This window comes from Ursus americanus, chromosome 27, assembly GCF_024610735.1.
Source record: "Ursus americanus isolate L20-20 chromosome 27, mUrsAme1.1.p, whole genome shotgun sequence".
NCBI lineage: Eukaryota > Metazoa > Chordata > Mammalia > Carnivora > Ursidae > Ursus > Ursus americanus.
The window spans coordinates 7358604-7385796 of NC_142153.1; the positions used below are offsets into that span (position 1 = coordinate 7358604).

The 27193-nt window shown below is 38.1% G+C and overlaps 1 long non-coding RNA gene across 1 annotated transcript; it reads right to left on the minus strand.

Moving 5' to 3' along the window:
* Positions 1-3593: 3593 nt before the first annotated feature.
* On the minus strand, positions 3594-25549 carry LOC123780333 (uncharacterized). The gene is made up of 4 exons (XR_006776376.2): positions 25087-25549; positions 9362-9510; positions 7554-7683; positions 3594-5772 (listed from the first exon to the last, which is right to left on the minus strand). It is a non-coding gene; the product is annotated as an uncharacterized LOC123780333 (long non-coding RNA).
* Positions 25550-27193: the final 1644 nt, after the last annotated feature.

A 27193-nucleotide genomic window follows, 5' to 3' on the forward strand; every position in this document is an offset into this window, starting at 1 on the left:
TCTGGCAGTGTTCAATTTCTTGGTTTGGTGGTCAATTCATAGCAATTCATTTTATTGTTTACTCTGTAACTGTATATATTTATTTTATACAATCACCCGCATGTTGGTGTACTGCACAATTAAATAGATGGAGGAAGAGTGAATAAGGGTATGCTGAACAAAATCACCCATGATTTCTGTCAACATCATATTTGATATGCTTTACATACTATTTTCTGGTATTTAATCTTCACACTAGGCTTGTGAGGTAGAAATACTCATCCTTTATTTCAGATATTGTCAGGAGTGTGGGAAAGTGGTATATATTAGCTGGCAGTATTTTATGAAATGATTTAACCAGAAAAAAAAAATTGTGAAAGATTGCCCAGATTGTGAGGTCTCACTTTGCAAAACATCCTTACTTTCCATCTCAAATCAATGTGTGAGCCCAGAGTGTTTTTAATAAGTAATTATTATCTTTTTGAAAGAGTCTTTAATCATTAACAGGAAATTTTAGAGTTCAATGACTGCAAACTCAAAACTATTGCCAACTTGTGAAACAACCTTAAAATATTTACCATATTTTTATCACTCTGGCTTTCAAAAGCAAAGAAAATTTCCAATTTTTCTCAGTTATCAGAAAAAGTAGAATGCTTATAAAAAGCTAAGCAGGATGAAGTTTGGCATTATATTTGGTTTCTAAACAGAAAGTTCCCAGTACATGTGTGCATAAAGTCCCCTTGAGAGTGACCTAGCAACAGTGAATAGTTTCAAGGATAAAAACAGAAAAGTGTTTTTTATACTCATTCCCTACCAAGAATATAAATGAGTAGAGACATTATTATTAAACCTCTTTGAATTGGAGTTTTTCTCCAACAACTCACAATTACTACTGTTAGTTTCATTTTAAAGTCAATGTGAATTCAGATGTGAGGAAGGAAATGCTTTATTCATATGAAATTTCTGCAGTGATTTATACACGAATGCTTCAGGCAAAAAGTGAGATGAAAGCATTTTTTCCTCCATTTAGAATTCTTTTCCACAGTTCATAAGTACAATTCCTTCTCACTGTGGTTATTGAGTTTAAATCCACTTAAGGTGCTGAAAAAAAAAATCATGGAAGAGGTACTCTTTACTTGGGTTCGGTCCCATCCTTCTACAGAAGTTGCTTAGACAGAAGGTTCAGGGAAGTGGATATAAGAAACTCACCAACATGACTAGAACATGATACATAGTGGCCTCACTTGATTTCCCTGGGGAGACAGTGGGAACAATTGCAAGGGGTTGGATTATGGAGAGCCTTGAAAACTCAACTGAAAATTCAGCATTTTCCATTCATCAGTAGTAAATCATTAATATATTCTTGAGAAGCAGAACAGTCTAATACATGCAGTATTTTAAGAGCTGTAGTTTGATAGTGTACCAGTTAAATTGTGTTCACAGAGGACAAATTTAGAGTAACCCATAACTACAACAATAAAGTCCGTGTAATTATGAGGAGGGATGGACAGGGTGATAAGCTTGAAAGGTAATTCAAAATTTCCAAGAAAGAAGGCTTGGATGTTAATATGGACATATAAAGGGATGGAAGAATAGTCCATAATTGCAAACATCAGGCCTTCGAGATTAGAAAGATAGTGAACAGAGCAAGACTAGGGAATGTGTCTGTCATCTGCTCTGGATTTGGGTGAGTTTGCTTTGGGTCTGTGGAATTTGTGGTGGCCATGGGACATCCAGTGATGTTCCATTTAGAAGGTAGCAAGTGGAATGGGAGTCAAGTATGGAAAAGTATTGACAGTGACTAATTCTACAAGAGAATTAGAAAGAGAGAGAAGAGCAGAGGGGACAAGAAATACCTTCAGTAAAAAGGAAAAATGTGCCATGAAATTAGAGTGAAGGGATAGCAAGAGAAGTAGGAAAAGGAAGCAAACAGGACAATGCTATGGACACACAGAGAGAAGAGTTTTAGAGAGTAGGTGGGTACCAGGGTCGCACCTTTTACAGATGTCAAGGGCATGAGATTTCAGACTAAGTCACCTAGGACGGAGCAGTTGCATTCAATGGGGGTGGTTTAAGTGAAAACTGGAGGTGGAGCAGAAGACAGCTAAAAGAAGGTGTGGATGCAGATCACAGTAAGAAACGAGCAGGGACAAGAAGAAACTAGAAGGCATGAAGTAGATTACAGCTACAGAAACAGCAGGGTCAACTGGAAGGATTTATTTTAGGACTTGGGACACTTGGGGCATGGGAACACTTTTGAACCTGGGGTCAAGCAGTCACATATTTTGAAATACAGTGCCGTGAAGCACCGTGATGAGACTGATCATGGCTCCAATGCTGTAATCTGATTTCCAGTTTTCGGTTTGTGGCTTCAATGTGTAAGTTTCAGAGATTAGCTCACAAAATAAGAGGGAGAGAGAAGAAATGCTAAACTACCCTTGTACTCAATTTCATTGCAAAAGACAACCTTACATCCCCCTTCGAACTGGTTAGAAACTGGCATCTTCAGAACCTATTTACTTCCTGCTCAAACTGTGAGGAAAGACTCAAACCAGATGTGTTGTGACCTTATCAAAACCTACAGACAGGCAGGAGGCCATAACATACCGTTTAAATACAGCCCACGTGTCGCTAATACAGGCCCCCATTTTCCATGATGTACCGCAGGCCTAGTGCCCAGCCAGATGCAAGGGCCCCAGGCTAGAAGTTTTCAAAGAAGACGATCCCCTGAGAGGAACGCCTGGGCCACAGACAGATGAAGCACAGAGTGGCTGCTTGTCCACATTGAGATGTTTTACCTTAAAGCTTAAACCACCTAGGAGAAATGCGACATGGTATTTTGACCCTTTTCAATTTTCTCATAATGAAAAGAAGAAATGAAGATGGGTCCCTGAAAGGTCAACTTTCAAAAACTGGAAAAGACAAACAAAATAATGCTTTGGGTTTTTTGGGTTTTTGGGTGGTTTTTTTTTGTTTGTTTGTTTTGGTTTGTTTTTTGGGGGGTTGTTTGACATGACTCAAGTAACAGACTCCCGCCACTTCCCTTGTGGTTCAGTTCCACCGTCCGGTGTATCTCTCATTGGGACTTTTATTTTCTTTTAATTTGAGCTTTGACATTTTTCTTAGTTTGTTTCCATTGCTTCTTTTAGACCACCCTGAAGCTGCCTTTCTTTTATTTCTGTCTCCTCTGTCTCTCTCGCACACACACGTATGCACACGCACACACACCACAATTTCTCTCTCTCTCTGAGTTTAAAAGATTTCAGCAATGTTTCATTTCTCACCTTCAAGTTTTAATTCGACAAACATGTACTGACTACCAACCGCATACTAATCAGCCATTTATCCTTGTTTTGTCTTGAAAATGGCTATGTTGCTTTTGCAGAAATAAGTAAAGGGTCCTTGTTGAAAAATCTAATGAAGAAAAATGTAAGAAAATCTTTCAGATCCCACTGTTTAAATACAACCTAATTAACCACCCATTAGCTATTTCTTCAGGCATATTTATTATATATACATATATACATACATATATATATATATATATATATATAATTTTGTAAATTGTAAAATGGAATCATATATATCTCCTATAAGGAAAATGAATGCCCACTCAATATGCTGTGACTATCTTTCCCAGTCAAAATAATGAGGCTGATCACTACATCATCATTTTAATAGTTACATCATATTACATGATACACATTCACTGGAATTTTTTTTCTTTTTTTAAAGATTTTATGTATTTATTAGGGAGAGAGAGAAAGTGAGAGAGAGAGAAAGAGCACAAGCAGGGGGGAGGGGCAGAGAGAGAGGGAAAAAAAACTCTCCATTGAGCAGAGAGCCTGATGTGGGACCCCGGGATCATGACCTGAGCCAAAGGCAAACGCTTAACCGACTGAGGCACCCAGGTGCCCCTCACTGGAATTTTCTTAACTAAACTCCCAGGGTTGGTCATCTAAGTTCTCAAGACTTTTTTCCTATTCAAATTTTCAGAAAGAATCTTTTACATACATAGTTTTGCATTTTTTTCCTCTAAGTGCTTATTGTCTGTCAGTAAGTCAGCAACTCTTTTCCCTTGATGCTTCCTCTTTCTACCCCAAATTGGCTTATGAGGGCTTGAGAGTTATTTTCAAGATGGAGATCTTTCACGGAACAAATATTTTTTGTGTTGCTCTGAGCAGATGAGATCACAAGATGGAAGATTAATAATCACGCAGGCAGATTATAATTCAACACTCAGAAATATGTCTCGAAGTAACTTGATTAAATAAATGAGATAGTATAGATTTAAAAGTGTGCTGAAAGTTGATAGCCCAATAATTATTCAAAAGAATGCCATTATTATATTGTAATTATGGAAGGAATTGCTTCATTAAGTGGTGCATTCTTGCTATATTCATACTAAAGCTGGACCAATGACTTTCAACAATTACAAGACACGTTCTTAGGTGAAAGTTTGAGCAAGCTGACTTCCCATAGATCATTCTGTAAGTTCCTAAGCTTCCTAGGTGGAGCTAATATTGAATTGATCTTTAACCTCACCATCACCTCCTTAAATCCTTCCCTCCTAAGGTATTTATGCTTCAGTAAAGGATTTGGGGATATTTTAAATTTTGTCAGATTCTTGACAGTAGGTAGAGAGAGACATTTGGAGACAAGGAAGACTTTTGGAGTGCCTCTTTAAATCACAACTCTTGTTTATGTTCCCAACTCAGATTTCATGGGTCTCACATGGGACTAACTCTCCTCCTACACACACACGCACACACACACACACACACACACACACAGAGGCACACACACACACACACACACAGGCACACACATCTGGAGTCTCAGCCCATAGAATTTTCTGGTTTGGGGGATTACTGGGTGGATGAAGAAGAAATAGCAACAGGAAGAAACACATACATTCCAATGTTGCATTATTTCCCCAGTTATGAATTATGAAAAGGTAGAATATACTAGATATTGAGGCACATGTAATCAAAGATTGTCAACACAACCATTGGGGTGGGAGAACATAGACAACCCCATAACAGCTTCAAGAAAAGCTGTCTTTCTAAAAAAAAGCATCCCTGCCCAGCACCTAGGAACCAGGACCAGCCAGCATGCACGCAGAGACTCTCAGCTACGTTCTTAGCCTTGTTCATACAAATAAATTAATGGAAAGTAGGATTATCCCATCAAACAAGAAAGTCCTCATTATTGCAGAATGAAAATTTGAACTTGGAAATTTAATATTTCCCAAAGTAGAAACTTTTTCAAATAAACTCTTGACTTTTTCATAAAAGTAATAGTGTTCTCAAATAAGGAGAAAAGTGTACAAATTTTCCTAGTGGCCAACTCTTTGTAAACTCTGAGCCATTCTTTTTTCTTTTTCTTTTCTTTCTTTCTTTCTTTCTTTCTTTCTTTCTTTCTTTCTTTCTTTCTTTTTTGTACTGTGGTCATGGGGTGTTGTTGTTGTTGTTGTTATTTAATTAATCTCAATTACAGTGTAGTTAACATACAGTATTATATTAATTCAGGTGTACAATTTAGTGATCAACAATTCCATGTATTACTCAGGGCTCATCAAGATAAATGTACTCTTAATCCCCTTCACCTGTCTCACCCGTCCCCCTACCCACTGAAAGAATACGCTGAAATCAAAATTAAATCATGTATGTGCAATTGCCTTGAAGATGTAAAGATTGTCTGCTGTTTATGAATGACAGTGACAGTCTTCATCTTCTCTGTCCTGTGAAGTCTTCACGGTGTGAGGAAGAGTTCAGGAAAAGGAAGGATCTCCTAGAACAGAAGGAGTTTGCATTTGCCTATAGCTCTGGTTTCCTTTTAAAATTATGCCATGCCCTGAAATAGTGTGTGATTCTCTTCTTTCCAAAATAGTTGCAATGATTTTCCATAATGTAAGGCTGGACTAGCTTACCTCCAGGGTTATTTGGCTGTAAGCACATGGTACGTAAACCTCTAAGATAAACCATTTGCCTACAGCTTAGATTTCCTGGAATTTTTGATAAAAGAAAGTCATAATTGTTATAATCAAATGAAAATATTATGGAGTAGAATACAACATTGATATACATTATTTGATTTTATTTTTAAAATTATCTCTATAAATTATCATAAAACTTCAAACATTTCCCTTTACCGTCAAATGGGAATAGGAATATTCTTATATTCTCACCAGCCTTGGAGATACTTCTGTGGAAAATTTGAAAAGGCGTTAACCTAAGAGTAGAGCACAGACTCCCAGCCTGGTATTCAAAATCCTTTATAATGTGGTCTCAATATTCCTCTTTGAGTTTTTTCCGCTACCCTTCTATCGCAAATCTGAACACCAGCTGACAAGTCCACCCCCCTCTCTATCCTTCAGGCATGTCAAGCTCTACAATGCCTCAACCTGCTTCCCTTCCAGGATGTTCCTTATCTCTACTTCTCCCTCACTTCTGATTTTCAAAGTTTGGCTCTTACTAACTCTTTGGCAGCCCCCAATCCCTTAGTGGTCATCCTCTCCTCTACCCCACATCTGTACCCATTTTTTCATGTTCTTTGCCTAGTGACAAAACACATTGCTTGACCAAAATACATACAATTTCTTGTTTTAATTGTATTTATTGTCTTACCAACTGAAACTATATATTCCCGGAAGGGAGGACTTTTAATATTCTGTATAAATCCCGACACAACGTGAAGCGCGAAGTGACATAGATTACAATACACGGACAGCATTTTAAAGATCATTGAATCTGAATTTCTCATTTTATAGGTAAGAAGAAAGAGGCCAAAGTTAGGAAAGTGACCACTAACTGAATGAATGAGAGAATAAAAATGAGGAAACCTGGAGGATCAGACACAACAGTGATGTTCATAACCTTTTAGTTTGGTCAGAGGTTAGCTGTACACAATGCCCTCTAGTAATTGAGAGAGAAAGAGAAAGAGAGGGACTGTTGCTTAGTCTATGGCACACAGATTAGGTCAGAAATATGGAATTTTGTCTGATAGAAAGGATTGTTCCATTTGTTTCATTCTGGCCTCTGGGGATCTTTCCTGCTGATCTGAGAGAGGTCTGGTATTTCCTGACAGGAGGAGGCACTGCATTCTTGTGATTTCCCTCATCTATACTCAGCTCTAGTTTGGCCTTCATTTTTAGCATGGCTTTATTTTTGGAGTTCTACCCATTCACATGCAAAACCATAAGTCCCACAGCAGTCCTCTGAAGATTTCTCTACCGTCTTCTCCGCGTCTCTTACCTCACCCCCACATTTGTTTGTTCAGGTGTGGCAAGCCTCCTTTATTGAGTATGATGTCATTTGAGAGGCTGGTGGAGGGTGAAAGTTGAAAGACAGGCAGATGTTGGAGGGGGGAGATGAGGCTTATGGCTACCAGGGTACAACCCGAGAGGGAAAGTGATTACAAGGACTTCTTTATTCACTCCCCCTTCTCTCTAGAAGAATAATAGCATTGGTCTATACAACCTGTATTTATTAACTCACTGAATTCTCACAGAAATCCTGGGAGATAGGTACCACTATAATCAGAAACTGGAGCCCAAAAGGGTTGTAACTCACCCAAGTGAGCCAGCTTAATAGTCGTCAGCACCAGTATTTGTACACAGGGGGTCCGGAGCCAGAGCTAAGCTTCCATCTGCGATGGACCTCTTCTACCCAAAGCCACTCAAGAGCAGGAGATGAAGCTGACCTACTTCGTACATAAAAACAAACACAGGGAGTTAGATAAAATGAGGAGACAAAGGAAATGTGGCTTTTTTTGCATAATCTGGCCCGTGCTGACCTCTCCTGGACAAGCCTGGCTTGTTGGCACTCTACTGTGATTCTCTCACCACCTGTACCCACCTCACAGGCTTCTAACATTCTGGAGAAATCAGCTCCGATGTAATGCCATAATGGAAACTCACACAAGGTTGTGTCCTCTCAGTCGTATCCTTTTAAGAGTCCCAAGTTATTTGTCCATCATAGTCCTTACTAAATGTGGCATTTGATTGGCATCCTGCAGCTTCACAAGACCAGAAGCTCCATGAGGGGCAGACAGCGCATCTATTTGGTTTGCCCCTCTACCTCCAGTGTCTAGAACCCAAACAGCCATGGAATCACTAGATACTGTATTTCTAGGTAGGCATTTGACTTGCCTTTTCAATATGCTAAGTTTATTTTTAGGTTTGTTGGGTTTTAACAGCAGGCTCCGTGATTTGGTGGAAAGATCACAGGCTGTGGAATTAGACACAGCTGAATTTAAATTGAGCTGTTACATTTTAGTTGCCCGGATTTAGATGAAAGAGATACCAGTTGCTAATATTCAGTTCTCATTTTCTTTGATCTTTCCATCACACATTCACTTTTACTTAAAAGTGTTCCTTCACTTTGTGGTGCCGCTCTTATGGTTCTCCTATGAGATCTCTGAGAATGTCCTCACCTTTTTTCCCTTTGCCCTCAAAGTTTTATTTTGCATCCTCTCCTCATTTGATATCCTTTATGCCGTGCTCTTATTTTCTCTTGTAGTTTCAACAGTCCAAACCTGAATTTTCCTGCTGCTTCATTAGTATCTCCGTGAGAACACAGTAAGGAGGTAGCATAGTTAACCCCAGAACCATGTTGTATGATGTCTGCCCATCACTTGTGATTTCTGTGTAGTTTAAAGCTTAAGGTACTATTTTAGTGAATTACTTATGGTTTATTTCTAATTGCTGTGGGAAATGTATTTGGCACCGTCCTAGCTCAGTTTCACTTACTTTGTCATAACGACAATTCCTGTGCATGCACAGTCTATAATAGACAGCTGCATATTTTATCTAGTGCAAGAAGGAACCGCTCATATTTCACTGAGTGATCTCAGGGATCAGAAATCCATTCTAGTCCATCCATAGAACTTACTGAATACAATCCTCTTCACTCAGATACTTAGACAACTTCTCAGGGCAATAAAATCCATGTGAGGGAGATATATATACTCTAAAAATAATTTCAAAAGAAAATTCAAATATCAGGATAAGAAATAGGTCATCCAGATATATATCTGTGTTAAGGGAGGCATCCCCAAGCTTACTATAACAATCTGAAGTGGACTGGCCTGAAGAGGAAAGATAAAGATTTGACAAATAACTACCCAGCAAAAATCAAACCTGCCACTCATCAAAGAGGAATGGCTTTCCTTTGTGTTTAAATAGCCTCTGCTAAGTTAAGACATTTTCCTTGATTAAAAAAAATGTATTAGTTACATTTTTAGCTTCACATTATGAGCCTTTGAGTGATGCACAGGTTATAGATAAATATGGTTTTAAGTCACTCTGCAGCCCTACAGAGTGGGAGGCTCACTTGGAAAGACAAAAACTAATCAGGCCACAGTTGTGGGCTGGACGAACCTTAGGCAATGAGCCTTGCTTTCCAAGATGCTTTTGCCCATCAGCTTTCTCATGTTATCTCTGAAATCAGTGGCTGCTTGGAGACATCTAGAGACTAGGTAAATAAGAAGATAAAGGCTTCATTGTGGCTTTTCTAGACACCCACGCACCTAAAGTCATAATAGAAAAAGGAGGAAAGAAAAAAAAAACACTGAAAACATTTTTCACACTATTTCAAATCAGTAAACAGTTGTCCAACATGTTTATGGACCCAGAACATGGAAGCAAAGCCTCTAAATAACTGTCTGTGGTGAGAATTAGGCACTTGACTTGTAGACATACTCTTCAGTCATTTATTCAAGCCCATTTATGGTTATTTTGTGCTATTTTAAATAGATGTTCATATTTGGTAACAGAGCCAATGTCAGCTTAAAATATAGACATTAGAATATAGGAATGGGTGGGCCTTACTTTCAGCAGTGATATAAATCATTGGAACCTATTTGATAGACAAAAGAAAGAAAAACTAGGCTAATCAGTCATGTCTCAAAGGGCACAGAACATGTGACATCGGGGACATGCAGGGAATCCTACACAGCACAATACATTCTGATGAAACTGCATTATAAAAGTAAAAACCCCTGCTGATCCTAAGATACCAGGAAACATGAAATTTAGAATCTTCTCTGAAAGGGAGTACAAATTTTTATTTTTATTTAAAATAGATAAAATCGGAGTATTGATGTTTAAAGAAATCTTCAGCTACTCATCAGTTTTACTGTACTAATAATTTACTATTTTCTCTCATTTCCAAGCTCATCCTCTGTCCTCTGGTATGTGATGCTGGGGCTGGACTGTCCCTTGTCTTCTTGGTTTTGGTTAGCATCTGACTATGGGATTCACTTGACAGTCAATGGAGACCAAATGGAGGAAAGAAGTCAGAAGGCACTCCTTCATGTTTTCCTGTGCCCATCAGCTCTCCTCAAGCAGCAACAGTTGGTTCCAGTTCTCAGCACCCCAGCACCTGCCTCAGCTGAGTCCTTCCCCAATAACCCATCTACAAAGTAGTGAGGACAATTACATGGTTGTTTTGTACCACAAAGTTCTGAGATAATTTCTTGTGCAACAAAGGTAACCAGAACACTAGACTTTTTAAATGTATCCTCATAGTAGGTGATCAAATAATATTTACTGACTAAAAGAAGATATGCAGAGAAAGTAGGTGGGACAAGGTGGTGGTGGGATGCCAGCAGCATACTCTATTTACTCCCTAGGTTTGCATCAAATAGAATGAAGAAGCCACCCAGAAACATACAGAAAACAAATCCCATGCCACAAAGTAGTTGTTTCCCCTCTTGTTTTAGTGAAGAGAGGAAATTTGCTTTAACCTTATAATTGAGGAAGTCTGCTTGTTGAATATTGACACAAAACAGTAATTTCCACATTTCCCATCCCATCACCTCAAATTCCCTTTTATTTTCTTTGATTCCTGAGACTACACAAATTGTGCATGCTATTTCAGGAATTCTAGAAATTGGGGTGAATAAAGTGTTTATACTATCTCATAATCCCAGCATTGGTAGACTTCTGAAGAGATTATTAAGGAATTTTTATTCTTAATTGATTAGCATGGACATTCCAGATGAAGCTCAGATTTTAAATGTTTACAAGAACATCACAGTAGCAGCAGCCACATCTCGCACCCAGATCTTGGTTTCTAATAGAATTCTCCAATAAAAAGATTTGGGGCTCCTTGACAATGCGGCCGATTCTTAGACTGGGACAGGAAATATATGAGGGGAGTCTGGACCATCTGGTAGTTCCAGAAAATAAGAAATTGCTCAACATGTAAAAAAGCCCACACTGATGGGGGTGTGAAGGGACATAGGAGCCAAAGAAAGTGTTCCCAATAGTCAAATCTAGAATAATTTGAGCAATAAAATACTTATTGGATTATAATCTGAAGTCTAAAATAAATATCCATCAGTCCATAGTTATATAAATAAAAGATTGCATAAACAAATGGAGAGAATTAGATACATTCCAATGTGGAAGAATTCAAATAGTTAATGTAAATATTCTACTTTTAGGGAAGTGTACCTTAACTCTTCACTCCTTACATGAAAGCTACACAGAGTGACTTCTTTCCAAGAAATACAGTATAGAATGGGGGGGGGGGTAAGTTTACTGTGGAGAAACTGACAATCACTACCTCAAACCAGGTGATCAAGATTAACATCAACAGTCATAAGTCATGTGAAAGTACGTTCTCTTGATATAATGTGATGTGAAGGGCATTTTACCTCTGTGGTCTCTTTTTCCAAAAATACATCACCCCAGTATAATTACGAGAAAAACAGACAAATTTCAGTTGAGGGACATCCTACAAAATACTTGACCAGTACTCTCCAAAACTGTCAGGGTCATCAAAAACAAGGAAAGTTATAGAGACTGCCATAACCAAATTCAGTCTAAGGAAGACACGACAACTCGATATAATGTATATCCTGGATGGGGTCCTGGAACAGTAAAAGGACATTAGAGAAAAACTGAGGAGATCTGAATCAAACATTCACTTTAATTAATAATAATGTATCAATATTGGTTCATTAGTTATGACAAATGTAACACACTAATAAAAAAAACTTAATAACAAAGGAAGCTGGGTTGGAGTATATGGAATCTCTCTATACCACCTTCACAATAATTAAATTTATTTAATTTATAAGCATTAAATGAATAACATTTAAAAATGTTGACAAAGCTCAACAAAGTAGCTTCACTATGTGCACAGCTGACTGCTATGTGTTTCAATGGCTGAGTTTACAAGCACAAGTCAAACCTATACATGGCTACACACAATAGGCAGGATTAAAACCCTGCCAACTTGGGTGATTAATAGCCGGAATGCTGCCATAACAAGGCTGCTCCAAGCATTTAGAAAAAGCAGCTTAGTCATCCGCCCACTCTCTCCTTCATTAAGTTTAATTTATGGACTGTGGATTTCAGTGTAGTGAAATCTTGAAAACAACAGCAAATTCTTCCACAGAAATGGGATGCCATGGGGGCTGAGGCCCACGGATCTCAGAAACAAAGGGGAGATACGACGATTGGAAATGAATAATAGGGTCACATTGTTGAGGTGGTCCTAGGACAGACCTTTGTGAAATAACTAAAAATATGATTTTAAAAAAAAGTTAAAGCAGAAACATACCCCAATCTTATTTATGTATTTGTGAGAATTTAAATTATTTCTCAATTTTAATATTTAAAACAAACTAAAAAAAATATGGTACTAATGGGAAAAGTCTATGAAACCCTTCTAGAAGTGACTTTGAAGACATTGTCTGTATCACTTGGGCAACATGTCTGCCTTAGAAGACAGAAAAAATAAACCAAGGCCTAATAACTGACCACAGGGAGGTTAAAGCCATGATTTAAAAGGGAGGAGATGTTTTCATCATGGAGTTCTATGGCTTTCTATTGGCTCAAGGTCAATTTACTTTAAAAGCAGGGTCCTAAAAATGAATACAACTGAAAGATAAGTTTATTCAATTACTGAATTTAATAAACTTAATGAATTATTAAATCGTTGAAATATTTTTCAAATGTTTTCTTTTGCCCCTGCCTCCCTCGACCTCTTCCAGCAGCTCTGCTTTGCACTTGCTTCTACTCCAGCCTGTTGTTTTTTATGAAAGAGGTGGGCTTTCCTTTAAATACTGGCCCAGAGAGAGCTGTGGCATACAGTGTCAGACCCTACATGAAGGTAGCATTTCTGATAACTTTTTGGGATAAAATAGGTACGGAATCAAAGGCAGTGTCAGGACTCAAATCCACAAAAATAGACTAAAAAGCATAGAAGGAAAGGCTACCTTACGTACAAGCTGGCAAGAATAAGAACAAGAAGAATAAATCCAAGTGCTGGGTAGGAGCTGAATAAAATCAAAACTTTGAAAAATCCTCAATAATTTGGCAATTAGGACTCTTCAAAAATTTGATCTATTGGCAAAATGGCTTTTTGCAAGTTGACTTACTTCTTTTTTTGACAGTTCCTTGTCATGAAACCAAATTGTAATGCTCTGGACTTTACCAGAATACACTAGAAATTATTTGGGAAATAAACTTTCAAATAGTCATGCACACGATCCTCTTTCTGATGTTCCTTACCAGTTTACTGTGTGCCTTAAGTAAGAGCCTAGAACTGTCTGAGTTTCTACATTTCTATTTTAGGAAGGAGAGACGGGGGAGGAAGGAGAGAAGAACTTCTCCCTTTTTCTAACTTCTGGATAAAATCACTTTATGCATAACTGGTGACTGCTGTCTTGCTTGAAACAAACCTACTCTGATCCCAGAAGCCTCTTTGAAAGAATAGTGTGATTTTCTTAAAATCATTTAAGAACTGATAAACACAGTGGAGGGTGTGCCAGTGATCTGGGGCAGCGCTAAAGTCTGTAAGTTAAATTCCCACATCCTCAAACTAATACAAAGTTCTTACTAACATTATTGTGTTCTTTTTTTTTTAAGATTTTACTTATTTATTTGACGGAGAGAGAGAGAGAGACAGCCAGCGAGAGAGGGAACACAAGCAGGGGGAGTGGGAGAGGAAGAAGCAGGATCCCAGCGGGGGAGCCTGATGTGGGCTCGATCCCAGGACTCTGGGATCACGCCCTGAGCCGAAGGCAGACGCTTAAAGACTGAGCCACCCAGGCGCCCCCATTATTGTGTTCTATCCAGCAAACTGTTGGAAGGAAGAAGGGACTGGAAGGAATGATGGACAAGAAGACAGGAAAGGACGTTGATGTTAAACCCCTTTGATATGGCCAACATGGAGCCCAGTGTTGTGAAGATTACAAGATAAACATTTTCCACCTTTTCCATACTAGTGTCTCCCAGAAACAACCTCATCACTGTTCTCCAAACACACTGCACTTAACCTGACCTCCTCGCAGCGATTGCCTTTCCTTTCTGACTCTCCAAATCCCACCTGTTTGTCATGATCCAGTTCAGTGACCCTTCTCCTATGCCTTTCCCAGCCACCGTGATCTACCCCTTCTCATCTACCCCTTCCATAAATTTACAGTAGATTAGAAAAGAAACTCATCTAAGTTTTGACCCCTTTTTTTTTTTTTTTAAAGATTTTATTTATTTATGTGACAGAGAGACAGCCAGAGAGAGAGGGAACACAGCAGGGGGAGTGGGAGAGGAAGAAGCAGGCTCACAGCAGAGGAGCCCGATGTGGGACTCGATCCCGGTACGCCAGGATCACGCCCTGAGCCGAAGGCAGACGCTTTAACGACTGCGCTACCCAGGCGCCCCGAGTTTTGACCCCTTTTAGTTTTTATAACTTACTTAGAAATTAATGAGCAATAAATGAGCAGGATATTATTATTTCCTGTGTGTATTATATAATAGAAGTATGAGCAGGCCCACTAAAATTCACTGTCTTGCAATTCTTTTTCCTTTCAATGTTTACAGCCTGCTTGGAGAACATATGGATTAATGAACAAATTGAAAAGTGAGTGGATACACTGACCTAACATTTGCAGACATAAATGGAAGAAGCATGAGGAAGGGCCAAGTAATAGAGCAAAGAATCAGGTCAGAACAATTTCATTGGCTCAGTGCTCCCTCTTTCCCTCTCGGCTTTCTTCAGAGAGCCTCAGTTGTTTTGAAATGGTCATGGCAAAGAAAGTGAGAGGACTTCAAAAGAAATATGAATGATTTCATAAACACGGATCTCTATATTAACAGCCCTTTATGGACAATAAAATGTCATAGGAGGCAAACCTAAAATAAATTTCCTTTCCCAGAGCCCAAGAGAAAAATAATCATTGAACATCTTTCTTTAATCAAGTCTACATTTCCAGTAATGGAGAAGCTCAAACAACTCCATTTCCTGTTTATGTAAAATTTTTTGCCACTGAATTCAGGGAAAAATATTCATGTTGTTGGCCTTCCCAAAAAGGTATCACCCACTCACCAATGCCCTGTTCTTTTAGAGTGTAATTTATTAATGTCAGTGCTGGTAATCCAAAGACCATGTTGAGACAGACTTCATGTTTTCTGGTGTCTTGCTGTTCCATAAGGGAAGAGATTCCACTTGTCTGATATTTCATTTGTTCCATGCCCAGAGGTTTTGGAAAGCACACTTTAAAGTCCAACATGGGGTCTGTCTGAGTGATTTGGGCTGGTATAGTTTTCTATAGCAAGCCTGCCTGAGCTGGTGCCTTTTAGAGATCTCTTTTGTCGTGAATTGAACGTGGGTTAAAAACTATTTACATGGCATTTGTTTATTGTTTATTGCCTGCCTTAAGATACTACACATTTGGTCAAACTGTAGTCTTGTTCTGCCAACACATTGAAGAGATAACATCATCTAAAGCAGGCCATTGTTACTGCTGACTCCATCATTCAAAGGAAGGGGACAGCATGTAATTCTGCCTCTGGAAATCGGCTTGTGGCGGACCTTTTATAGCCTGCATACTTTTGCTTACTGTGCCCAGATGTTGCATGATAGTTCACTAAAAATGCATATTTTAAGGAATTTGTCTTAACTGTTTGGAAATTATTTTATGCTTACACCATGTTTGTTTTTATCATGCTCTCTCTCCCTTGTCAAATGGCTCTGTTTCTCTGTCAATGTGTGTAAATACTTTTTCTGAATGATTTGCCAGTAAAGTGCAAAGGTCATGCCCCTTTACCTCAGTGTGTATTTCCTAAAAACAAGGGTATTCTCTTACAAATCCAGACTACAATTTTCCAAATCAGGAAATTTACATTAGAACAGCTCTTTTATCTAATCTACAGACCTTAGTCAAGTTTTATCATTTCCCTCACTAATTTCTTTGTAGCATAGGATTTCTTTTTTCTGGTCCAGAATTCAATCCAAGAATTAATGTTGCATTTAGTTTTCTTGTGTCTTTATTCTCCGTTAATTCAAAATAGTTCTTCAGCCTTTCTTTGACTTTGTAACCCTATTATTTTTGAAGACTAATGCCTATTAATTTTGTAGACTAACACTCTACTGAGATTTTTCTTTATAGTTAGATATGCAAAATACATTTTTGTCAGGAACATCTCAGAAGAAATGATGTGCTATTCTCAATGCATCTCATCAGGAGGCACATGGTATCTCTCTGTCTCATTAATGGTGATGCTAATTTTGTTCGCTTTGTCAAGGTTTCTTATCAAGGTTTCCTTTCACCCACTGGTTTTAGTAGCTATTAATGATTCTTGAATTAAACTATTATTAGTACGGTGATTGTCAAATGGCGAATTTCTGAATACATCATGCTATCTACATTTATTTATCCTTTGCCATTCTACAGTAAAGAACTTACCCCTCTTGTCTGTTTGTTTACTATGGGCTTACGAGTGTACCCTATCCATATTCACCATGGATTTGTGGATTTTTTTTATGGGCTAAAAGACAATTATTATTATTTATTTTGATGTTCAAATTCCCTTGATTTGGGCCGGTGGGGGTTGTTCGAGCTGGCTCCTATATACTTTTGATGTACCTCATCATTCTTTGAGCATTTCCTTACTTTTTGGTGTAAAAATATATTCTAGGATCACCTCATGCTTTTCTAGCCCCAACTTTATAATTGGTATTTTCTACAAGGGTCCTTGATTCTTTTTACTGGAAAATAAATACTTAAAGTCCAAGATCTGGGGCTAGGTGTGCTAATTAGTATTGACAATGTTGTTGTCTGAGAGATCCTCAATAGACAGAATTAAGAAATATATGCCTGTGTGTATAAATATATGAATAAGTAACTTTATAATTATAATACTTAAAATCTATCTATCTATAAAAAACTGATTTCTAACTGATGCTCTGAATTCCAATCCAAGATAGTGGTTCTCAGAATGAAAGTCCTACAGAAAACCAAAAAGATAAATATAACCAAACATATTTTTTAATCCCATTCAATCTGCATCAGGTAGAAAGAGAAAATGCAAAATGGGATTTGATGGAATACCTGAAAAAAAAACTGAAAATCTAATGGGTCTAAAATACCATGAAGCTATTGAAAACAAACTTCAGGTTTGTATTCTATACAAAGAAAAAATATTTTATAGTTTTAAGTTAATAGTATGAATAAGTCCTTGTTGACTGTAATCAAGAGAGAGGCATAAATCATGAATAAAGGGGAGATCTTCTTTTCTTAAAGATTTAATTCATTTATTTGTCAGAAAGAAAGAGAGAACTAGCACAAGCAGGGGGAGCAGCAGGCTCCCCACTAAGCAAGGAGTCTGATGTGGGACTTGATCTCAGGACCCTGGGATCATGACCTGAGCCAAAGGCAGCTGGCTTAACAGACTGAGAATCCCCAGGGGGATTCTTTATGAAACTTTTTTTTTTTTAAGATATAATTTATTTATTCGACAGAGATAGAGACAGCCAGAGAGACAGGGAACACAAGCAGGGGGAGTGGGAGAGGAAGAAGTAGGCTCATAGCGGAGGAGCCTGATGTGGGGCTCGATCCCATAACGCCGGGATCACGCCCTGAGCCGAAGGCAGACGCTCAACTGCTGTGCCACCCAGGCGCCCCTTTATGAAACTTGATAAGCTGTTTCTAACATTCAAGTGAAAAAGAAATGTGTAAGAATAACCAAGATAGCTGTGTAAATGAAAAAAAAAGAGAGAGAGATAATTCTTGTCCTAACAAATATCAAAACATATAAGCTTTTAAATATCAAATCAGTGTGCTAATAGAAACAAATAAACACAATTAGGCCAATGGACGGACCAGAGAGTCTGGAAACAGAACTTATGTATACAAGGAAATTTCTTATATGGCTAAGTGTTGCCTTTATATTGAAGAGAAATTCTATGGCATTGGAAAAACTGGCTACACATTTGGGAAAACATTAAATGAATCCATAGTTTTCAATATTCACAGAAAAAAATTAAATACCAATTTGAGAGCTACATGTAAAAAAGTACACAAATGTAAGAAGAAATATGAGATAATACATTTATCAACATAAGGCATGGTTGTCCTTAAATTGAACACATAAAGCAATTGATATAATGGAAAATATTGAGTTCAATAAATGTTCAAATTTTGTAAGGTGAAACACACACAAAAAATAAAACTGTGATTCATAGACCATAAGATATATTGATTGTAATGCCATAATAACAATTATTTTGTTACAAATCAATAAAAAAACAATGTGCAACCGATAGAAAAATGGGCAATAAATATTAAGAAGAAATTCAAGAGGAAAAAATGGCCATAAATGACCATTAAATATATAAAAGGTAAAAAAGTTTTAGCCTCTTAAGTGATCAAAAAAATGCAAATGCCAATAAAAACAAACCAGTCTGTTTTCACTCAATAGACTGACAACAATTTAGAAGTTTGATAACGGAAATTATTGGCAGATATGTAAGAACTGATTGTCATATGAGGGAATATAAATTGGTATGGACATTTTTGTTTAAAATTTAGCAGTATCTATTAAAAGAAAAATGTGCGTATCTCGTATCTCAGCAATTTCACTCTCAATATCTACTCTGGAGAATTATTTGCAATATTCAAGACAATGTATGCTGTGATACTAATTGCAGATTTATTTGTTGTAAGAAAATATTGAGGGCGCCTGGGTGGTGTAGTCGTTAAGCGTCTGCCTTCGGCTCAGGGCGTGATCCCAGCGTTCTGGGATCGAGCCCCACTTCAGGCTCCTCTGCTGTGAGCCTGCTTCTTCCTCTCCCACTCCCCCTGCTTGTGTTCCCTCTCTCACTGGCTGTTTCTGTCAAATAAATAAAATAAAATCTTTAAAAAAAAAAAGTAAAGTTATTACTATTTAAAAAAAAAAGAAAATATTGAAAAAATTCTAAGTGTCCATCAGTATGAGAATGACTATCAAATATTATTGAAAGAGTTAACATGTATCTCTAAGGTATCCCATTTAGTGGGAAAAAACATATTTTAAAGTGAGATATGTGATACCCTTTATGTCATGAAAAAACCCCAACAAATACGAATTCTATGGTACAGATGTATGAGAAAACAAAGAACATATTTAGAAGACATCTCAGACAGTATTAAAACCTCTGAATGGATTAAGGTATCCCAGAGTGAAGGTTCATTTATGAATGTAGCACCCAGTGAATTGTTTCTATTAGACAGAAAAGGCTCAGGTAAAAAGAAGACTAAACAATATGACTCTCCCATCAAATATCAATGTAGGTGCAATTGAGAGAGAGGAGGAGGAACTAAGAAAGCAAAGGAAAAACTCAAAAGAGGAATGTTTAGAAAGTAATTGTGGCTACTGTTGCAGGAAAGAGTATAGACTTTAGAATTTTTGAAATCCAGCTTTTGCCATTTACTAAAGATCTGCATTCGAGAAAAACAGAGGGACAAAGCTACAAAGCTAAGTGACCCTTCCACCTCTGTACTGGTGCCTCAGGGATACAGCCCCTTTTTTATTTATGAGTGCAACCTAAGATTCCCCTCAACACGACCAGCTTTCCAGAAATTGTTTTGGAAATCCATAGCACTCTTAAAAGGTAAAAACAACAAATAATGTATATTTCCATATTTTCCTTATCTAGTTGTTGATCTGGTCTTCAATCAGATCATAAGCTCTGTAATGAAGATGGGGACTTCTTTGTTCTCACAGGTCTATTCTCAAAACCTAGAACAGAGACAGGTACCTTCATAAACAAAAGTTTGACTCCCTCTTGGGAATTTCAAGAGAGAAAAAGATTTTTCCCCAAATTATCAGTGATATTCCATTTCTGAGGGATTGAAAAGTTTCCTTTTTATCATTTTTCAGATGATCTACCTTTCCAAGATGACTTGGAAATGCCAGTTCTCTCCAGAAATCAATGTTAAATCTATGTCATGGAAAAGCTTTTTCCACCTGTGCTTCAGCCTCTCTCCCTGCCCTTTGGTAGTGGGACGTTGGCAGAGGACCAGGTAGGGCCCAGCAGGGATTGTTGGTGAAGTCACAAAAATAGATAATACAGGGCTCTTGGGTGGCTCATTTGGTTAAATGTCTGCCTTCACTCAGGTCATGATAACAGGGTCCTGGGATGGAGTCCTGAGTTTGACTCCCTGCTCAGTGGGGAGCCTGCTTCTCCCTCTTCCTCTGCACTCCCCTCTGCTCATGCCTTCTCTCAAAATAAATGCATAAACTTTTTAAAAAAAATTTAAAAAAGAATAGATAATATATATTTGAAACCAGTCTAAGTATACATTTTGAAAAAGAGGAGTGGCAATAAATAAAACCAAATATACTATCAGAAAACAAGGGCAGGCATAGTGAATAAGGTAAAATATATACATGAGAAGAGATTTAGACAGACATTTGAAAAAGGTAGTTCTAATATAATATTCATTCATAAAGACATACAAGAATATGATATTTAATATAGATAAAGGCGTCATGACTTTGTTCAAGGGATAAAACATTGCATATTTTTATCAGCATCTCATCTATTGATGGCAATCAGTTCCATATGCCAGTAGCCACACTTAGACAAAAGCAGACCCTCCATATTTAACAGAGCATTGTGCCAAATATTCTAAAAGTTAAAAAATTGACAAAAGTCTAAAATGATTTTTTTTCTTTGAATTTTCTGGTCGCAAGACTCACCTATCTGGATTAAAGGAGACTGTGTCTGTTCAAGTTTAAAATTAACACTTGTACCTCCCAACTGCTCCTGGATAAGAAATGGAACTTAAAAAAGCCCCCTAGTCCCTAAGGAGGGTATATTACGCAGTGTTCTTTTCATATGTAGCCAGGGAGAATAATGAAAAAGAACTTCCAGAAGGCCTTAGGGAACAGTGGACAAGGGAGTACAAGCCACTCCCTGGGAGCAACTGAGGACTTAATCAAGGAACATTACACACTTCCAAGATAGGAAGCCCTGTAAATATCTCCCCCTGAAATCTAGGAATTGTTACAGATCTTTGTCAACTGTGTGTCTTCCATCCTTTTCCTGTCAGAAAAGGAGTTAGTGGAATTTCCTATTCCTCTTCTACTCCTGCATACTGACTATGTGTGTTGTGAGGGTTCAGTGAAGCTTGCTTCCTAGCTCATAAAACCATGTATCAAAAACAAAAACAAAACAAAACAAAAGCATGTATCAAGAGGTCCCATATTTGGACCAGTGGTAGAGACTACTGCACATTTTCCTTGGTGATAAGACTGCTCAGCATCATTCAGAGATCCTGGCCCTTGAGCTTGTCATAACTGGATTTTTGGCCTGTTTCCTGATTGGAAGGGACGTGGGCATTTTACACATGGAAAAGGGAATGGGCAAAATGTTTAGCGGTCAAAAGAGGAAACTGTGATTAGTCATTAAGTCTAATCATAAATATTCAATTTATCCTCCACCCGGGCGCAAAAGAGAAGTGAATTCTATACTTTATTCCCACTCTTATAGTTAAATGTGGCCGAGTGTCCTGTGTTGACCAATAAAATAAATGTAAAGCAGGAGTCTGTGCCCTGCCATGCACAAGCTTTCAGGGTTGGTAGACTTATCGCTATATACTTTTCCTCCCTGCCATGGCACTGCCTGTGTTCCAGATTGTGGCCGTTCCATCAGCCTGAGGCCTGAATTGGAGGAAGGAGGCAAAACAGAGTCTAGGATGGCCCTCAGGGCCTAGATTAGGAGAAAGAAAGAAACCTTGTTTTGCTAAGCCACTGAGGTTTTAATATTGTTTGTTAATGCAGCATATCCTAACTTGTGCTAACTAGTTCAGTGATTATACATTTTTTAAATAAAAATACAATGAACTATTACCTACATAGTATGAAAAAGAAAACCACAGGCCCAAAATGGCGTCACTTCAGCCAGGCCAAGTCACCAAACTAGGGCTTAATACCTAACCTAATTGTAGTTTCAACCTATCCCAGAAATGTAAGTCTTAACCTGTTATTCAGGAATTTTCTGCTAAGCACCAGTGAGGTAATCTGTCACATGGGCCTTCTCCAATACCCAAAGGAAGATGGGGAGGTAATCCACCTAATAAGACCCCCTGTCCTTCCACCTAAGGAAAAGTGACTTTTACTTTCTTTCTGTTGCTAATAATTTCTTGCCCCATCCTCCTTTGTATAAAAGCCTTCCCTATTGTACAATTTCTCAGGGCTCTCCTCTGCTTGCTAGAAGGGATGCTGCCTGATTTATAAATCATTTGATAAAGCCAATTAGATCTTCAAATTTACTTGGTTGACTTTTTTTCTTTAGCAATAGTAACACCTTTTTTTTTTTTTTTAAGATTTTATTTATTTATTTGACAGAGATAGAGACAGCCAACGAGAGAGGGAACACAAGCAGGGGGAGTGGGAGAGGAAGAAGCAGGCTCCCAGTGGAGGAGCCTGACGTGGGGCTCGATCCCTTAACGCCCTGAGCCAAAGGCAGACGCTTAACCGCTGTGCCACCCAGGCGCCCCAGCAATAGTAACACTTTTCATAAAATTAAGGAAAGATCAGAGAGGTGTCCAAGATAAATGAATTAAAAGAAGAAAATGCAGATGATGACTCTCTGTGAAAGACTTGTCTAAGGAGGGAGCTGGGAATTTGGGATTTTGCCCAAGCTGCTTTGTGAAATTTTCACCGTTATCCAAAAGTAACCTCTTGAGTCCTCAGTACAGTAGGTCATGCGCAAAGGGGACTTCCAATAATCCACCGAGCTGGGAAGATGGGAAAGCAAAACACCAGTCAAGTCTCAAAATAACAAGGGTTAACTTCTTGGACTTTTCTGACTCAATTGCCCTTTGTGGTTAAAAATTAAAACAAAGAAAAATGGATATTCCCTCTTTTCTCACTCTCAGTCAGCAAAAACTTCTGGGAGACAGGCAGGGGTAAGCCTTGTTTACCTTTATATTCCTCTGCTACGCATGTCCATAAATAATGATTACATGAAAAAATAAACATGAAAGAATGGATAATTGAATGAAATCTACATCTATGGTTTGGGCAAAAGACACACCATCTGGGGTATGTACAACTCATTCTTCAGTAGCCAAGTGAAGAGTATAATAAAATACCTCCTTTTACACAAGCATACACATGCATATTTAGTTCTTTCCAAAGGCTATTGATTCCATCATTTAAATATCCCCTATCTGCCTCCATTCTCCAACTTCAGTGGCTTAATTTGGAACCTCATTATCTCTTGCTTAGGCTATGGCCATAGCTTGCTAATTGGACTACAAATCTTCTTCATCTTCACCCTGTAATTCATCTCCACACAGCCCTCTGAATGTAAAGCGGATTATGCTACTTCCCTACTAAAAGAAAATTTTAGGCTTCAGTTAGCACAGAATCAAATTCAACTCCTTAGCTAGTTAAAGGAACCCTCATCTTGGTCCATTTATATTCTCCAGTGAAATTTTAACTCATTCTTGGCCAACCACTAAACTTCCTGAACTACTTAGCTTTTTGCCTTTTCCTCAAAATGTTGTATATGTGGCTGAACTCTTGCACTGGGCATGCTATTCCTTTAGCAAAGACCTATCCATCTGCAAAGATCCCTTACACATAACAAAACATAACATCAGCTGACTGCTACTATTTCCTAAGGGCCCGCTGTGTGCCAGGCAATGGGCTATCCTATTAATTCTAAGATAAGTATTATTGGGACAATTAGATGGTGAAAAAAACTGAAGCCGTGAGATAAAAGAATCAACTCAAGTTCACACAGCTAATAGATTTGGGAGCTTGAACAGACTGACTCCAAAGCCCATTAAATACTGTTACAGCAAACTCAAATGTTAGCTCCTACCTCTATGCTGTCATCCCTGGAAACTTGAGGCAAATTGCCCATACTTTTTGTCCAAAATTCTCTCGTGGAACGTAATGTATTATAGCTCTTTGTTACACAGCTCTTTAAGTAGACTCTGAGCTCTCGAAAGTTAGGTTAATGTACCTCATTGAACTCTGAACGTTCTTTTTGCACATCATTGCTGAGCAGAGTGGTTAGGCAAGAGATCCTAACAAATGTTTGGGAAAAGAAAAGTAGGGAAAGTGTGAGAACAAAAGTCCATTCACAGTGTCGAGAGAGAGACAGAGAGACAGAGAGACAGAGGGACACAGAGAGAAAGAGAGAGAGAGGGAGAGAGAAAGATGGGGAGAGGAGGAAGGAATATGCACAATTTCAAAACAAAAATGGTACAAACGCTGTAACGTTGTATGGAAAAGATAATGTTTCATGGAGATACTTCCTACTCCCAAAGGAAGAAGACATACAGAGATTAGAAATGGAAAAAAGACAGGAAGTCATAGAGTTGATGAAAACAAATAATTGGCCATTTTTTGATTCGGTTTATTTTTAAAAACATATCTCTGCATACATCACAGCCTCCTTCATGGCTGCGCCTGCAAAGGGATCGTGGCGGTCAAGGTGGCAAGTAGGTTTAAAATTGGGATAAGTGAAAGAGAGTGTCACTGCAATGAGCCAAAAAGAATATAAATTTAAAATTAAGAAGTAAGAGTGCCAACGATTTGGAAAGAGAAACGGTAACAATATACTGACTTTGAGCAAAGATTATTTGAATCAAAACATTAATCAAGAGAGCGATTCAAGAAACTTTAGGATGACATTAGAAGCCTCTCAGATACTTCAGGAACATTGACCAAAGAATATTTTATTACCGGAGAAAACTACATCTAGGAGCTAGGCTGAATAGAATATTAATCAAAAGTAGTGGGCGATATAACAGTGCAACTAAGTCCCAAGGCAAACCCAACTTCGAAGGCTGGGGCAGAAGGGCTCTTACACAGTTTGCAGCCGAACAACCGCAACGCCAACACCGAAGCTCGAATCACCCGGCTCCGCCGCACAACCTGGTTCTAGGAAATTAGCCAAATGTGATAGAAACCGTTAAAGTCAGGAGGCATCTAAAATCCAAATGTTTTCAACCCAGTTCCATTTCAGATAATCATAAAAATATAAAAGTAAAAGAAGAGAAAGCAGGAGAATACTCCTTTGTTTGTGCAATCCGGCTTCACGGGATTGTAGAATGCTCCGAGGAAAGCAAGTAAAACCCGGGGAGGATGAGAAAACCGATGGGAACAATTTCAGAAGCCGTGGGTTGTGCTTGAAATGGAGACTGAGCTTTGCGGAATTCTAACCAGGGGAAAGGGCATCGGAGGTTAGCCAGAGCTGGCTGAGGAGAGATACCAGCTGAGTGTGTGAGCAGACAGGGAAGTGCTTAGAGAGTCAACAAACATCCCAGACATTCTGAATAAGCTGTTTTAAAACACAACATGCACTAACTTTCTCATCTGTTTTGCTCCCAAACGGAGTGAAATCAAAGGCCAAAAGCTTTCTTTTCCTAATGTGGTGCTCAGGGCATCGACTGAATACCAAAGGAACACCCGTTCGTCATCTTCTCAATTAATATGGTTTAATTTGGTTTACTATGGTTTAATACTAGATTGCAAAAGGCTCAATCAACAAGTATTTATTAAGTGCAATGCACAAAGCAGAAGTTGCCTTAAGTAATAACCAGGGTTTGACGTGCATATTGAGAATGGACTGTTGTGAGTAATCGTATTACCTTAGTGGGCACATCAATGTTTATTTTAAAGAAGAAAAATGAGAAAGTAAATGTTGTAAAGGGATTTATCTCGTTTGCAACCTCCTGCAGCCTCATTAAAAAATACACAAACATTTCTTAAAAGTAGTCTATACTCCCTGACTTCCATTCCTCGTCTCCAACTCATCCTTTCAAAAAATGTACTTGACACCTAGTTTTCAAAATGCAGGTATTTAGGAAATGCTGAATATATAGAAAAATAAACAGACCTACGCTTATTTACCAATCAGTACCCCCCTTTTCCATATCTCTCATAGATTATTGTTTAAAAAGAGAAAATATCGCAAAACACTTAAAAACTTGCCTTATTCACTCTTCCCTCTTCCCATTTAATATATAACCATTATTTTCAGGTTGTTAAATGAAGTTACATGCTGCTATTTATAAGTTTAATAAACGTGTGTAGAATTTTTTTCCTGACCTAGTATCCTATATCCTAAAATTCCTTCTTAAAGTTTTAAGGTTTTTTTTTTGTTTGTTTGTTTTTTTCACCTTTAGGACCTTGCCCCACGGGAAATTCCATTCCCATTGCAATTGCGGTGAGTGTGTGGTAAAGAGCTCGGGGTCCACATCAGACGAAGAAAGCACCACTCTGCTTCTGCCACGAACTCACTGTGTGACTCTGAGCAGATTCTGCCTCTTTCTGAAACTGGATGCAGTCACCTGTCAAACGCCTCCTTGACATGGAGAAAGGATTAACTATACAGCATATATTAGACCAACGCCAGGCCTGTGAAGAGCACTCAATACATGTTAATGATTACTGCTACTATTGCTGTTGCTGCTGTTACTATTACCATGTGAAGCAGAAATTTAATTTATTATGAATGGGTAATTACTCCAACCATATTTATCATGTAATCAACTACTTTGTCACCATTGATTTCTAAGCCACCTCATAAACCTGCTTATATACATGCACGTGTCTGTCCCGGTCTCTTAGCTGTGTCGTTGTTCATACCGCCCATCCCTGCATCTCTACCACACTGCCCTAATTGGCAGCCTTACAATAAGTCTTGTATCTGGGATAGCTAGTCCATCCTCCTCCCTCTTGTGTGTAGTTTTGGCATTTGTGACCCTTTATTCTTGTATGTTAGTTTTAATATCCATAAGTTAATTTCTTTAAAAACAACAAAGAACTAAAAACAATGTGGGGGTGGTGGTTAGAATTACAGATATTTAGTGTTTCCGTTCATGAACATGACTTCTAACACCAACTGTTTTGATCTTTTTATAATATCTCTCAATAAATTTTTATAATTTTTTTCATTAAGTTTATTCTCTA